We start from the raw sequence: 8,590 nt of genomic DNA, 5'->3' as shown, positions 1-8,590 counted from the left end.
TTTTGTATAAGGAAACTCTGCTTCTTTTTAAAAAGTTTTTATTTATTTAAGTAATCTCTACACCAAATGTGGGGCTCAAAGTCGTGACCCTGAGACCAAGGGCTGCATGCTCCTCTGACCAAACCAACTAGGCACCCCAGGAACGTCTTTTATATATGTTTCCTGATAATTAAGATTGAAGATGTTTGTTGCTGAGAACATATTAACATTAATAGCTACCATTTATTCAAAGCTTACTATATGCCAGGCACTGGGCTAAGCACTTTATACATATTTATGTATTATTAACTCAATTAATTATCCAATCATCTTGTGAGATAAGTACATATCATTCCCATTTTACAGAAGCTGAACAAGCTCAGAGACATTAAATCATTGGCCCAAGGTCACACAACTAGGAAGCAGCTAATCCAGGACAGGACTCTTGAGGTCACAGTTTTACCCACCAACCAGCATGCACTACCTTCCACTTTTAGCCCATAGGGATGCCAGTCTACTCCTTATCCCTAGACCTTCCTACTCACTCAGTAGTTATAAACTGAAGGCATTTACGGACCTGAAATTTATTTGGGATCTTGGAAGCTGTCACTATTTCCTTGTCCTAGTACCTGGACCTGATTCCAGATACCTGGAGTCATAAAAGAGGAGAGATGACAAAATATCTGGAACTATAGGAGGAAGCAGATACAGACAGCTTGAAGGTGCCAGTTCCTCAGTGTTCCCCAGCAAAACACTCCTGGGCTCAGGCACACCTACTCCAGATGGACCCACTTTAGTCTTTTTCCTCCACACTTTTCTTCGTCCAGTGGTCTTGAAGACGTAACAAGTGAGTCCCATAGGGCCACATAAACCAAAATTAGGGTGTGGGAGAAGCTGCCACTGAACATGGGCCCTCTTTCCTTGGGACTGCACTCAGGACCCTAGAGTACCATGTACAGGTCCTTGCTGGAAGTGAGAACTGTCTTGACACTGGATCATGGTCTCTTCTTTCCCCCTCTCCTTAGTACACTGTCTTTAGCCTAGTTCCTCTAGTGATTAGCAGAGCCGAAGCTCCACAGCTCCAAATTAGGTCTGGAATCAATTTAAGACTGCCAAGGTCCCAGACCTCATGTGGCTGATGTTTTAACTGTCACAGACACTTTCTGGCTCCTGGTTCCTTTAAATTTGCATTGATCCTGGTGTTCTCTCCTCTAGTTGTGCCCTCTTAAAGGGCAGAATCCAAATTAGTTTGAAAATGGTCAACTGGCATGCATCCTGTACTCCTTCTATTACTACTATGTTACAGAGACCAGAAAACTACATTTCCCTGACTCCCTTACACTTAGGTGCACTTGTGTGACTGGAAGACAAAAAGGAGGAAGAGGCCTTCTTTCTGCTATTTTGGGCTTTCTGCTGGCAGGCAGGATCCTGTAGACATGGGGTTCTCCTGTAACAGCCACTCCAACTTCCTGTCTCTTCTAATTCCTAGATGGCAAATCTCTGGAACGTGCTCTTTAATTCAGTAGTTTCAGTGATGACATTTTGAGTCCCCATCTTTGTGATCATGACATACATACATAGCTCTCTTCATATTAGCTCTCTTGGTACATTTACTAGGAGTCTATTCCACAAGTCTTTTCATTGTTTCTGTAAACTTAATTCCCTATATTAAATTCCCTTCAGTTTAAAATACATAGAGTTGGGGCACCTGGGTGGTTCAGTCCGTTGAGTGTCCAACTTTGGCTCAGGTCATGATCTCATGGTTTTGAGTTCGAGCCCTGCATTGAGCCACTTCAGATCCTCTGTCTCCCTCTCTCTGCCCCTCCCCAACTTGTGCGCTCTCTCTCTCTCTCTCCCTCAAAAATAAAATAAAATAAAATAAAATAAAATAAAATAAAATAAAATAAAATACATAGAGTAGCTTCTGTTTTTGCACTGAACCAAGTCCTCAAAGAGTTATGAAATGACATCTTGGAGAAACTGGGCAAAAAAGCGAGCATGGTGAAGGGTAGGAAGCCAGTTGAGCAGAGACACAAAAATACATTATCATAAATCAGCTTCTCTTACTGACACCCAGCAGGCTTTCCCATTCAGAGTATAACAAAGATAAAGGCAGGGGCAGAGGAGGAAGGTAGATAGGCAAAGAAACAGACTTTTATTTCAAGGGTTGTATGCCTTATACATAGGAGATAGAGAAGCAAATAAGCACACAGTTCAACTATGACAGTTCAGAAGTCTGCTAAAGACCCACCACTGAATGTGAACTTGTGTGTGACCCTTAGACACACACACACACACACACACACACACACACACACACACAGACTATAACTCAGAATTTCTCTGCTTGTTTGAAACTTCAACCCCTTTATTCCCTCTGATGGCCCCAAATGGGATTAAGAATGATGTAAGAGGTAAAAGATGCATTGTGTTAGGAGGATAAGAATCAAGGTGAAGTGATAAGACTGCAGTGAAAGAAACAAGAATGGAGTAGGAATAATGAAGGAAGATCTAGAAGTAGGTGGGAGGATATACTGAGAGTGAACTCCAATTGAAAGGAGGGAAGGGGGTGAATGAAGGGGTGTTTTAGGGAAGATAAGCAAGCAAACCAACCTCCTAACTCCTGGATAACTTAATTTGTATTGCAAAGTGCCTAGAAAATACTAGGCATTAGATACACATTTACTGAAGAATAAAATCAAGGAGGATAGGGGAGGCAGGATCAAACAGGGTATGTGTGTATTAATAACCACTAACATTAGGGTGCCTGGGTGGCTCGATTGGTTAAGAGTCCAACTTTGGTTCAGGTCATGATCTCATGGTTCATGAGTTCAAGCCCCGCATTGGGCTCTGTGCTGACAGCTCAGAGCCTGGAGACTGCTTCAGATTCTGTGTCTCTTTCTCTCTCTTACCCTCTTGTGGTGGTGCTCTGTCTCTCTCTCCCTCAAAAATAAAAAAAACATTAAAAAAAAATTTTTAGGGGCAGCCTGGGTGGCTCAGTCAGCAGAGCGTCTGACTGGCTCAGGTCATGATCTCATGGTTCATGAGTTTCAGCCCCACCTCAGGCTCTGTGCTCACAGCTCAGAGTCTGGAACCTGTTTCGAATTCTGTGTCTCCCTCTCTCTCTGCCCCTCCCTCATTCATGTTCACTTGCTCTGTCTCTCAAAAAATGAATAAACATTAAAAAAAATAATTAAAAAAATTTTTTTAAATAACCACTAACATTTACCAAGTTTTACCATGAGCCAGGCACTCTGCTAAGCACTTATGCGCTATCACTTTAAATCCACACACGCACTCTATGAGGCAATTATTAAATTACCCCCAATTAATAGATGAAGAAACTGAGGCTGAGGTAGTTTAAGTACCTCATCCAAGGTCAAACAGGTAGTAAGTGGCAGAATTAGGGTTTGAATTCTAACTTGTCTGACTTCAAACCCAGGATTCCTCACCACTACATCATATGTATTCCCCTTTGAATCAAGACTGGTTCATGCCCTCCCCCCAGAGTTTAGAGAGGACCCCAAAGGACATGGTCCCAAACCTGGCCTATAAGAGAGAAGAGGGCTAGCAAAGGAGGGATGGGGGCAGGCAGCTGGGGCCAGGCCAGGCCCCCTGTCTGGGAAGGGACCATATTAAAGCCTCATCTACAGCAACACAAAGAAAAACAATTTGAAACTTAATCATCTCCCAGAATTATGATCCCTCCCCACAGCAGGAAGCACATTAGCAGAGCTGAGAAATGATAATTCAGCAGCCCCCAACCCAGCAGGGAGGGAAAGAGAGGAGGAGGGAGAGAGCTGGAGGAAAACTGAAATAGAGGCATGGGGAGAGACTGGGGGCAGGGAGAGGCAGGGCCTGACCTCTCGTGGTTTTTTCTTCTGCTGAGTTGAAGACGTAATTCCAGGGGAGTGGCCTGGTGGCGATTAACCCTTCAATTCTGCTAAGACAGGGCCTCAGTGAAGTTGCTCCTGGGGTCATTTTTCAGTACTGATAGATCCCCATGCCCAAGGCTGCACCAAAGCCCACCCAGGCAAGTTGTGGTTTGTGGTCACGGTCTGAGTGGAGAACAGCTCCGGGGCCCCCACGACCCTTAGCACCCTCTTGCCTGATGGCACCTAAGCAAGTCTAAGGTCCGTCAGGACCCGAGGTGCTGGACAGCTCCCAGAGCCAGAAAACGTTCTCTAAGACAGCAGGCGGGGTGGGTGGGGCGAGGCTTCCCTCGCACTCCGCGGTTCCCACTCTGAGGATAAGCCTGAAGGCTGCTCGGAGCTAATGGGGGAAAGGGCTCGGGGTCGTGAAGGGGTCCCGATGGAGATCTGGTGGCGATCTGGAGACTGGAGCCCTGGAGGCAACTTCTCCAGACGCATTCCTTCCTTCTGAGTCGAGACCCCCCACTGCCCCCACCAACCCTCCCCCCCCACCCGACTGAGACAATGGCGCCTTCAGCCCCCAGAGATGAATGGGGCCTTTGAGAGCGGCACGCCACGGGGTCAGCAGCGGCCACCAGTCCCGGGGCTGCCCAGCCTCCAGCGCTCAGAGCCACTAGGCTGGAGCTAGCTCTTAAGGGAAGCAAGGTATCCTATGGTCCCTGTCTGAGAGAGTAGTGGCTCTAGGAAAGAGTTTCATCCTGGATCAGGCAGTTCTTGCTAAAGAAGGATTTTAGGGGCTTGGGTAGAGGGAAATCTCCCTCCCCTTACCAGGAAACGTCGCACTTGGGTGTCCCTTCCTCAGGAGGCATCAGAGCACCCTCCTCAGAAGGCATTTAGAGCAAGCTGCATGAATACAGAACCTACCAAACTTTTGCTACCTCCTTTCTCCTCTCCCCAAATCCAGATCCCTCCCTCCCATTGGACAGGTTTTTTCCCTTCTCTTAGTGCCGTTCTCCCTTCTTCTGGGGCAGGCCCCAGGGTCTGGTCCCTCCTATCTGCTCCTGTCTCCCCATCCCTTCCTGCACTGCACAGACTACCCAGTTTCTATGGAAACAAGCCCAGGATGGCTCTGCCAGGAGGCCAAGGCCACTACTGTTGGTTGGGTTTGGGGGGTGGGGGTGGCAGGGGATAGGGATTGAGAGTAAGAAGCAGGAGGTGAGTTCTAGCTATTCGCAGATGGCAACAGAAACCTATGGGGAACCAGACTTTTACTGTTGGGGGAGAGACATTAAGAAAAGCAGCCAGGGATATAACTGGGTGATGTGATTTGAGGCAGAATCGAGGGGATCCCTGTTCCTCCAGTTCTCAATGCTCCAGACATCCAAAAGGACATCCCTTCAGAAGGGAAATAAGTGGGTGAAGAAGGAAGGGAGACAGTAATACCAAGACCTCTGCCCCGTCCTATTTCACATGAGGCTCTATCAGTTTACCTCTCCTGGGAACATGTTCACTTGAGAGAAGGAGGCCCTCGGGAAATGAGCAGGCTCCCAGGAAGTAGGAGTGGAAACTGGAGTGAGCGTGGGTATTCAGGACTATTCAGGAATTGCCCCTGGGCAGCTGGACCTAGAGGTGGCCAGAGGCCTCAGGGTGTCAAATACTTTTGTGGCATCTCTCCCTAGCACCTCCACTGAGGAGTCGGGCAATGGGCCTGCAGGCTGCAGCTCCCTCCCGTCTTCTGTCCCATCAGGATGCTGGGGTATGAAAAGAAGCAAATAGAGGCGGCCAATTAGCAGTTGGGAGCAGAGAAGGTGGAAGAAGCTTTAAGGAAGGAGGGGCCAGGAGAAGGTGGCTGGGTGGGTATAGATGTGTGTGGCTAGGACAAGTAGGGAGCTTCTGAGAGGCTTAACTGTCAGCTGCTGGGAAGTAATCCCCAGCCCTCACATCCTCCCCATGCTCCCACTTCAGGCAAAGCTGCCTGTTGGGTGAGGGCCACTGGAAGTCTCAGAGTCCTGGGAGAATGTGTTGTGGGGGGGTTTTGGGAAGGGGCCTCCCAGGTTATCAGGGCTTTCAGCAAAGCTTCCCTGGAGAAGAGGAGGGAGTGAAAGGGGTCTCTTGGGAGCCTGGGTTTCCTGGATCTGAGCCATGGGCTCTCTCTTGGCTATAGCCCCCAGCACAGCCATTTTGGTGTTTGCTTATTTTGGTTATTTTTTGATCAGATATTTTGGCGCTGTGCACACTGCCTCCTGTTGCCATGGCAGCCGTGACAGGGGCTGAGGCACCGTGAGAAAAATACCAAAATTAATGAGTGAGCGAAAGTGCAGCCGAGAGAAAAACAAGGTTAAAAAAAGAGTTAAAACAGTAATGAAAACAGGCTTCCCAGCTCCACAGCAGAGCAGCTGCTGGAGCCTCCCCAGAGCGGCAGCCCCCACCCAGCCTCAGGCTCCTGGCATCTCCCAGACCTCAAGGCAGAACTCACTCGCCTTCCCCCACCCGGCCAGCCACAGGCGCAGCAACAGACACACAGAACCATCCCAAGTAAAACAGTAGATCAGCTCCAACAGCAGATCAGTCCCAGCTCAGGTTGCATGCTGCCTCCCAGAACAGCATCCTAGGGAACAGCTTTTCATCTCCTAGGCAACAGAGTCTGGGCTATGGCCCCCACACAACAGTGGTCCAGCTACATTACTAGGAAATGGCCTCCCAGCTACACTTGAGCTTCAGAGCTATGGCTGCAGGCATAACAGCATCCCAGCTAGAATCCCGCACACAGTAACAGCACAGCCACAAGCCTGGGCAACAGCATCTTAGCTATAGCCAATCCCTGGTATGCTGTCATCACAGCTATAGCTTCGGGACCAATAGCATCCCAGCTACAGTCCTATACACAACAGTAGCTCTGCTCTTATCCCAGGTAACAGACTTCCTCCCAGGTACAGGCTCCTAGCAACAGCCTCTCATCTCCTAGGACCTAGGCAATGGATCCAGCTACAGCTCTACCTACGTCATATTATCAGAGAACTGCTTCTTTGCTATAGCCATTCTCAGGTGTGCCAGCCTCACACCTATAGCTTCAGGCCCAATGGCATTTCAGTTACAGCTCTTCCCTCAAAATGCACACATGAACACACACACACACACACACACATACACACACAGAGCTTGGCAACAGACTCGTAGGTACTCTGTGTTGTTCTGGCTATAGCCTATGTACACCAGCATCACAGCATTGCAACAGTATTTGAGCTGCAGTCAGAAACAGCAACTGGGATGCCTGGGTGGCTTAGCCGGCTAAGTGTTCAACTTTGGCTCAGGTCATGATTGCCCCGGTTCGTGAGTTCAAGTCCTGCAATGTGCTCTCTGCTGTCAGAGCAGAGCCTGCTTCAGATCCTCTGTCTCCTTCTCTCTCTCTCTGACCCTCCCCCCACAGCTTGCTCTCTCTCTCTCTCTCTCTCTCTCTCTCTCTCTCACTCCCCCTCTCTCTCAAAAATAAATAAACATTAAAAAAAAAAAAAACAGCAACCTTTCTGTTATAGTGCCAGGCCTGACAGCACCCTAGTCCTCTTGGCCACAGCCCATCCCAGGTACATTCATATCACAGCAAGAGCCTTAGGCGACAAGAATACCAACCACTTCCACGCCTAGCATCCCCCAGGCTCCAACCCCTGGCAAGGTCTCAAGTGGAATCTCAGGCACCATTAGTTTCAGGAGCCCCCCAGTGCTCTTCTTGCTCTACTGCCAGGTCCCAGTTTGGTAGGAGGCCAGGAGCCTTGGCTTCTCTCCTCTTCAGATGCCACCTCCTAGTCCCTACTGTTTGCTGGCCTCCTTTCTAGGGGAGACAGTATCATCCCCATGTCTACACTGCCCCAGGCTCAGATTCCCCCACCCCCCAGAGCCCAGCCTGGCAGCTGGGGTAGGAGGGGATGGGGAGCAGGGAGAAGAGTAGGCACACCCTGTGTTGCTCTGGCCCAGTTCTGCTCCTACCACTTGGTGCAGGATTTGGGTTTGATGGTGGTGGAGCAGGGAGGATGGAGGAGAACATCTGGGAAATTAGCATTTCCTGCCCAGCTCCGCGGCTGCCTATCTTGTTCAGCCCTGAGCAAGGGATGAGAACAGAGGAGCCTTTGAATGGCTCCCAGCAAGCCAACTGGGGAGGGTTTGCTGCAGTGGGCAGTGGGCACATGCTGGGGGCAGGGAGCCTGGGGCAGCTCCTCTGTGGAAGATTTCTTCTCTCTGGGCCACTAATTCCTTCCTTGGAGATGTGCTCAATCATGAGGAGAGTGTGAGTTTGGCGGGGGCAGAGGTAGAGAAGCCTGTTACAGGACAGATCCTCCTTTCACTAGCTCATCCCATCCAGAGCCTCCCACGTGGGCTCCTGGGGTTGAGGGCTGGGAGTAGGCACTAGAAGAGGGCCCAGGTGAGAAAGGGAGGCTGAGTGAGGGAGGCTGCTCTGCACGAGATCTTTGGCAGTCCTTGGGTGCCCTCTTAGCTGGCCTGAGATCCCACCTTACCCAGAATAGTGTTCCACAGAAACGTGGGGAGACAGAAGGGAGGGGAAGGGGGAGGAAGAAGAAAAAGGGAATAAAAGTGGTAGGGATGGGAAAATGGGGGACAGGAAGGGGACAGAGGCTATGGCAAATAGAGGCCAAACAACCAGTCATCCCATAATAGGCTTTTCCACACCCAGTGCCAGGCCTTGCCAGGGATAGTCTTCCTCATTCTTTTGACCTAGAACACCCTGC

The sequence above is a fragment of the Felis catus genome, chromosome A1 (assembly GCF_018350175.1).
Source record: "Felis catus isolate Fca126 chromosome A1, F.catus_Fca126_mat1.0, whole genome shotgun sequence".
Classification (NCBI taxonomy): domain Eukaryota; kingdom Metazoa; phylum Chordata; class Mammalia; order Carnivora; family Felidae; genus Felis; species Felis catus.
Note: the sequence above shows the minus strand (reverse complement) of the source record.